We start from the raw sequence: 6,933 nt of genomic DNA, 5'->3' as shown, positions 1-6,933 counted from the left end.
TCTTCAAGAAAGACAAAGAATGCTGCAGTTATTGGGAGGACCAGGAAGGGGTATTTTTCTGAGTGAAATTCCATCCGGAAGCTGGAATCCAGAGCATTTCCTGTTGTAATGTTTCTTCCAGACTTGGAGAGTCTGAACTTGCCACGTAGCATGTGCACTGCATGCATATATTTCTACAGTAAAATACAGAGATGCATACATAATCCCCCACCCGCAGGCATGTACAGAGACATAAAGATACACATAGAATGACGAACCCTCACAGTTGCAGATACTCAAACACATGGAAAAACACACAGAATGAATTACCAGCTGGCAGAGATGCAGATGTACACAGGGATATTAGAGACCCATGGAAATACCGCCATCACAGTTCATGGACCCATGCAAACAGATACAGAAAAATAATTACCCAGAAAAATTTTTAAAAATTATTCATTTTCAGCCTGACATTTTAATATAAACAGAAACAAACCAGAGCATCATGTATAAAAACACACCTTTATAAAAGTGTACATATTCATTATATAATCACAAATATCCAAAGCAACAGAGAATCACATATAGCCATTGCTCTGCTGAAAATGCAGAGGTAGTCAAACTTCCTCTGCCCCCAAAAGACAGACATACTTCTCCTCTTGTGCCCCTCTCTTTGTGAAGGCACCGCCAGGTACTAGACAAATAACTGGAAAGATCTAGGTAAAGTTTTTTCCTAGAAAATGTAAAATGATAAAAATGGCATAGAAGGTAGAAAACTTGAAAAGGCCACTAGGCATTAGTTAAATTGAAAGGGTAGGTAAGGATCTCCTCTTCCTCCAAATCCAGGCCCAGATGGATTTACAGGTATAGTGTGCTGGATTCTCAAGAGTTATTTCTCTTCTTACACAAGTTATTCGAGAAAACATAAAAGGAGAGAAAGTTGCCCAACTCATTTTATTTGTCTAGTAAAATCTTGAAATCTTGATTTTAAAACCAGATAAAGACAATAAAAAAACTCCATAGACTCATTTCACTTATGAATATAGATGTACAAGTCTTAAACAAAATATTAGCTTATCTAATTAAACAGAATGTTAAAAAATACATCACAATTCAAGTGGAGTTTAAGAATCCAAGGAGAATGCATTCAACCTCAGAAAATCTATCAATGTAATTTACCATGTGAATAGACTAAAGGAGAATAATCATATGATTATCTCAATTAACACAGAAAAAGTATGTTACATGCCTACTTATGGTGAAAACTCTTTAAAAGAATATGAATAGAATGTAAATTTCTTAACTTGTGAAGGTTACATACCAAAACCCTACATCATATTGCAAAATATGATGTAAATGGAGAAACTTAAGATGCATTACCTTGAAGATTAAGAATAATACTAGATACTTACTTTTACCAAGTACTGTTTAACATAGAACTGGAAGTCTTGCTTAATACTATTAAGGGAGAAAAAGAAATGAGAATTGTAAGGATTAGAAGAGATAAAATCAACAGATTCAACTGACATACTATTAGAATTAAAAAGAGTTCAGCAAAATCAACTTACAGGACTTCCCTGGTGGTCCAGTGGTTAAGAAACTGCCTGCCAATGCAGGGGACATGGGTTTGATCCCTGATGCGGGAAGATTCCACATGCCATAGGCAACTAAGCCTGTGCACTATAGCTACTGAGCCTGTGCTCTAGAGCTAGTGCTCCACAAGAGAAGCCACTGCACTGAGAAGACTGCGCCCCACAACTAGAGAGTAGCCCCCACTTGCCACAACTACAAAAAAGTCCACACACAGCAACTTAGCCAAAAATTAAAATAAATCACTTTTTAAAGGTCTTGCTATTTAGAATAAATCAACTTATACAACTCAATAACATTTCTTTACACTAGCAATAGACAATTAGAAGAAAGTAACAAAAGATACCTAAAATTAATCACTAGACTAAAATTATTCATGGTGGACAGTGACTGCAGCCATGAAATGAAAAGATACTTGCTCCTTGGAAGAAAAGCTATGACAAACCTAGACAGCATATTAAAAAGCAGAAACATCACTTTGCCTACAAAGGTGCATATAGTCAAAGTCTTTCCAGTAGTCATGTATGGATGTGAGAGTTGAACCATCAAGAGGGCTGAGTGCTGAAGAATTGATGCTTTCAAACTCTGGTGCTGGAGAAGACTCTTAAGAGTCCCTTGGACTGCAAGGAAATCAAACCACTCAATCCAAAAGGAAATCAACCCTGAATATTCATTCACTGGAAGGACTGATGCTGAAACTGAAGCTCTAATACTTCAGCCACCTGATGCAAAGAAATGACTCATTGGAAGAGACCCTGATGCTGGGAAAGATTGAGGGCAGGAGGAGAAGGGGGCAACAGAGGATGAAATGGTTGGACAGCATCACCAAATCAATGGACGTGACTTGGAGCAAACTCTGGGAGATAGTGAAGGACAGGGAAGCTTGGTGTGTTGCAGTCCATGGGGTCACAAAGAGTGGGCCATGACTTAGTGACTGAACAACAACAATGACGAGACCAAAATATAAACTTCTCTAAATGTCAGGACAATTGAAAAAAAAATCAAAACAGACTAATAAGTAATATGCTTTTTTAAAATTTGTAATATTTGCAAAAAGTTTGTCAAACAAAAAATAACCTAAATGTCTATTCAGATGAATGGATAAAACAATTGTGCTATGTCCATATGATGGAACACTGCTGCTGCTGTTGCTGCTAAGTCGCTTCAGTCGTGTCCGACTCTGTGCGACCCCACAGACGGCAGCCCACCAGGCTCTCCCATCCCTGGGATTCTCCAGGCAAGAATACTGGAGTGGGTTGCCATTTCCTTCTCCAATGCATGAAAGTGAAAAGTGAAAATGAAGTCACTCAGTCGTGTCTGACTCTTAGAGACCCCATGGACTGCAGCCTACCAGGCTCCTCCATCCATGGGATTTTCCAGGCAAGAGTACTGGAGTGGGGTGCCATTGCCTTCTCCGTGATGGAACACTACTCGACAATAAAAAGGAATTAACTATTTATACAGAAATAATATAGATGAATTAAAAATAATACACTGAGTACAAGGAGCCAGACAATAAAGAGTACATAGATCATGATTCCATTTATATAGAATTCTAGAAAGCACAAATTAGTCTATAATGAACAGAAGTAAACCTGTGACTGCCTAGAACATGCTTTTAATATACAAAAATATAGCTAAAAAATAAAATAAAATAATGTGACAATATTAAAATCAAACATCTTTTGTATCAATATAAATGAATGATCTTACCAGCTGAGCCACAAGGGAAGTCCAAATGATCTTAGCTTACATATTTAAAGGAAAACATTTTTCTATTGGATCACTGAGCAAAATCCAAGTACTATATTCAGGAAAGTCGACTAGAACAAATTGATTCAGAAAGGTTAAAAATACAAGAAGGGCAAAGGTATACCAGTCAAATGCAAATAAAGGAAGCAGAGGTTGCAATATTAATTATCAGACAATTTAGAAACTCAAAATGAAAGGCATTAATTGACTGTCAAGGTCATGAAAAGACTGAGGAACTGTCCACAGTTTGGAGGAGATATGATGACTAAATGCAATGTGGGATTTTGGTTTGGACCTTGGAACAGAAAAAGGACATGAGTGGACAAACTGGTGAAATCTGAATAAAGTCAGGAGTTTAGTTAATAGCAGTATACAAATGCCAATTTCTTAGTTTTGACAAATGTAGTCATATAAGATATTAACATGAGGGGCAACTAGATGAAGGGTTCTATAAAACTAAAATTATTCTAAAATAAAAAGCTTATTACAAAAACATTAATTGAGACAACAATGAAAATATAAAGTTATGACTATTTTTGTATCAAATAACACAGCAACTTTCACAAAGCTGAAATGTTAAGAAAGACAAGGAGAAATAGATAATAGATTGAAACACTCTAAAAATAGGAGAAATTTAACTCACCCTTTCCATTCTAAGACAGATCAATGAAATAAAATAACATCAACAAAAGCCCAGTAAGAATATAGAAAATATAAACAAAATCAGTATTAGGCCAAGAAGAAAATTTCAGTAAATTCCAAAACGTAGAACTAATATTGATAAAATTCTTTGGTCACAACTGGATAAAATAAGAAATCAATGTAAAATCTTCCATCTAAATATATAAAACTTCTCTGTCAAACAATTCTTGAGTCAAAGGGCAAACTCAAACCAAAACTGCTGAGTTTCTGGACAATAATGATAATGAAAACATTACATATCAGAATCTACGGATACAGATAAAGCAGCAGTCACAGAAAAGTACATTGCCTCAAAATATTTGTATTAAAAACAGGGAAAAAATTAAATGAATAAGCACTCAACTCAGAAAGTCAGTGAAAGAGAAAAAAAATAAGGGGAACAGAAGGAAAGAATTAACAAAAAAAAGTTCAAATAAAGGAGTTAGAAAACAGATAACAGTAGAACTCTCCTTCATGGATCACTGCCTTGTTGTGGCAAAGGGGCTTGTGTCAACACAATGAAGCTACGAGCCATGCTATGCATGGCCACCCAAGACAGATGAGTCATAGTGGAGAGTTATGACAAAACGTGGTCCACTGGAGGAGGGAATGGCAAACCACTCTAGTATTCTTGCCACTAGAATCCCATGAACAGTATGAAAAGGCAAAAAGATATGACACCGGAAGATGAGCTCCCCAGGTTGGCATGTGTCCAATATGCTACTGAAGATGAACAGAGGGCAATTACTAATAGCCCCAGAAAGAATGAAGTGGCACTCAGTTGTGGATGTGTCTGGTGGTGAAAGTAAAGTCTGATGCTGTAAAGAATAATACTGAATAGGAACCTGGAATGTTAGGTCCATGAATCAAGGTAAATTGGTAGTGGTCAGACAAAGACAAAGATGGCAAGAGTGAACACTGACATCTTAGGAATCAGGGAACTAAAGTGGATAGGAACGGGTGAATTTAATTCAGATGACCATTATATCTACTACTATGGGTAAGAATCCCTTAGAAGAAATGGAGTAGCCGTCATAGTCAACAAGAGTCCAAAATGCAGTACTTAGGGGCAATCTCAAAAATGACAGAATGATCTTGGTTTGTTTCCAAGGCAAACCATTAAGCATCACAGTAATCCAAGCCTATGCCCCAACCGCTAAAGCCAAAAAGGCTGAAGTTGACCACTTTCATGAAGCCCTACAGCACCTACAACTAACACCAAAAAAGATGCCCTTTTCATCACAGGGGGTTGGAATGCAAAAAGGAGGAAGTCAAGAGATACCCAGAGTAGCAAGCAAGTTTGGCCTTGGAGTACAAAATGAAGCAGGGCAAAGGCTAACAGAGTTTTGTCAAGAAAACACTCTGGTCATAGCAAACACCCTTTTCCAAAAACACAAGAGACACCCAACCAACTGTGGAAAATTCTTAGAGACGGGAGTACCAGACCACCTTGCCTGTCCCCTGAGAAACCTGTACGTGGGTCAAGAAGCAATACTTAGAACCTTATGTAAAACAATGGACTGGTTCAAAATTGGGAAAGGAGTATGACCAGGCTATATATTTTCATGCTATTTAACTTCTGTGTAGAGTACATCGTGTGAAATACTGGGCTGGATGAATCACAAGCTGCAAGATAGCTGGGAAAAATGTCAACAACCTCAGATATTCAGATGATACCACTCTAATGCAGAGAGTGAAGAGGAACTAAAGAGCCTCATGATTAGGATGGAAGAGGGGAATGAAAAAAGCTGGATTAAAACTCAACACTCAAAAATCTGTGTTGGCATCTGGTGATGCCATCAGTGATGGCATCTGGTCCCATCACTTCATGGCAAATAGAAGGGGAAAAAGTGGAAGCAGTGACAGATTTTATTTTCTTGGGCTCCAAAATCACTGCAGACAGTGATTATAGCCATGAAATTAAAAGACACTTGTTCCTTGAAGGAAAGCTATGAGAAACTTAGATGGCATATTAAAAAGCAAAGACTTTGGGACTTCCCTGTTGGTCCCATGGCTAAGATTCCACGCTCCCAGTGCTGGGTTCGATCCCTGGGCAGGGAACTAGATCCCACATGCCGTAAGTAAAGATCCTATGTGACACAACTAAGACCCGGTGCAGCCAAATAAATAAATAAATATATAAAGCAAAGACATCACTTTACCAACAAAGGTCCACATAGTCAAAGCTATGGTTTTTCCAGTAGTCATGTAGTCACGTATGGATGTGGGAGTTTGACCACTGAATGCTGAAGAATTGATGCTTTTGAATTTTGGTGCTGGAGAAGACTCTTGAGAGTTCTGTGGATTGCAAGGAGAACAAACCAGTCAATCCTAAAGGAAATCAATCCTGAATATTCATTGGAAGGACTGATGCTGAAGCTGAAACTCCAATACTTTGGCCACCTGATGCAAAGAACTGACTCATTGGAAAAGACCCTGATGCTGGGAAAGAATGAAGGCAAAAGGAGAAGAGGGCAGCACAGGATGAGATGATTAGATAGCATTACTGACTCAATAGACATGAATTTGAGCAAACTCTGGGATGTAATGAAAGACAGGGAAGCCTGGTGTGCTGCAGTCTATGGGGTTGCAAAGAGCTGAACATGACTTAGCAACTGAACAACAACAGTAGAAGTAATACATAAACAGATTAACTAATTCTGTGAAAAAGAAATATATAAGTCATAAATAATAATCAAGAAAAGAAGAAAGCACAAATACAAACCAGGAAATGAAAAGTTGGACATAACCACAGTACAAGGACATTTTACACATTTTTTAAAGGATTACTCATACAACTCTATTCAAATCATTTTAAAGACCTTGAAGGGATGGAAAACATCCTAGGAAAACATAATTTACCAAAACTCTAAAAAAGCAAAGTTCATATAGACCAATTTCCATGGAAGAAACAGAAAAAGTTATGAAAAG

General features: G+C 37.5%; 1 long non-coding RNA gene across 1 annotated transcript; it reads right to left on the bottom strand.

Moving 5' to 3' along the window:
- Positions 1-421: 421 nt before the first annotated feature.
- LOC112582305 lies at positions 422-6,224 on the bottom strand. The gene is made up of 2 exons (XR_003106823.2): positions 6,165-6,224; positions 422-1,437 (listed from the first exon to the last, which is right to left on the bottom strand). It is a non-coding gene; the product is annotated as an uncharacterized LOC112582305 (long non-coding RNA).
- Positions 6,225-6,933: the final 709 nt, after the last annotated feature.

The sequence above is a fragment of the Bubalus bubalis genome, chromosome X (assembly GCF_019923935.1).
Source record: "Bubalus bubalis isolate 160015118507 breed Murrah chromosome X, NDDB_SH_1, whole genome shotgun sequence".
Lineage (NCBI taxonomy): Eukaryota > Metazoa > Chordata > Mammalia > Artiodactyla > Bovidae > Bubalus > Bubalus bubalis.
Note: the sequence above shows the minus strand (reverse complement) of the source record. Positions and strands in the feature narration are given on the sequence as shown.